This window comes from Lupinus angustifolius, chromosome LG09 (assembly GCF_001865875.1).
Source record: "Lupinus angustifolius cultivar Tanjil chromosome LG09, LupAngTanjil_v1.0, whole genome shotgun sequence".
Lineage (NCBI taxonomy): Eukaryota > Viridiplantae > Streptophyta > Magnoliopsida > Fabales > Fabaceae > Lupinus > Lupinus angustifolius.
In genome coordinates this window covers 4,313,880-4,314,939 of record NC_032017.1, presented here as the reverse complement: position 1 = coordinate 4,314,939, position 1,060 = coordinate 4,313,880, and positions in this window count along the sequence as shown.

Here is a 1,060-nt window from a genome sequence, read left to right as displayed (position 1 = left end):
CTTGAAGATCTTTCTCCCTCGAAGATAAATTTTCCTCTCTTGGCAAGGGTGGCGAGATGACCACTTCTCCGACCCTTGATGCTCTCCAATTGTTATATTCAGGTGTACTGCGAACTCTCGCTGCTCCTCGTTGTTGATCCTCTCTGATGACCAGATTATCCCAAGCTTCTTTAACCTTTTTTACCAACTCATCATCATCTTCATAGAGGCAGATGATACTCTTGGGTTCATCACTCGGCTTAATCTGCATCCGTCCAAGTTGTCGCAGTACTAGCTCCGGTGTGTAAAAGAAACATCCATTGGTGCCCAGTAGAGGAACATTACCGTATGAACCACACCGAATTATCATGCTCTTTTGTGGACACCAATAATACATCCACCTATACTCACTCGGAGTAAAACTCTCGAGAGTGGACTTCCATTGAATCACAATCTTTTCTTCCAACGTGATACTATTGAAATTCATCATGACACGGTGAGTAAGGGCTTGGTACTTAATGACATGCACATGTGTGGCCATCCATACATTTAATAAGTGAGCACAACAACAGATCTCCGAGGATTGCAGGCACGGGGTCAACCTTCCACTTGTGTACTTTATAGAAAACCCTCATACCTTCGAGTTCAGCTGTATCAGGAGCCGATGGGAATATGAGCAACCCATATATAAGCAAGGCCAATGTAGGTTTGACTGCTGCCCAATTTTGATCCATCATTTTCTGTAGGTGTCGCTCTAAGGCATTTTGCACCCAACCCTTATTATCTTTCCTCTCTATACAGTCCATGGGAGTTAGCCCAATGATCTTCCTCATCACGTTGATGGGAGCTTCACCTCCCGGAATATAAATCCCTTGACCTCTACGGACCACAAGCAATTGTTGGTATTCTTCTATTACCAGGACTGTGTCTAATTGAGGCAGCTCGAAAATACCAAGGTCACTGTTCCAAAACTGTGTCAACGCATTCAAGGCCGTGGTGTTGACATCAACAAACAATAAGTCATACAACCTTCCATACTCTTCTAAAAGCTCATTCTGAACCTCGGAGGGAATCTTATCAG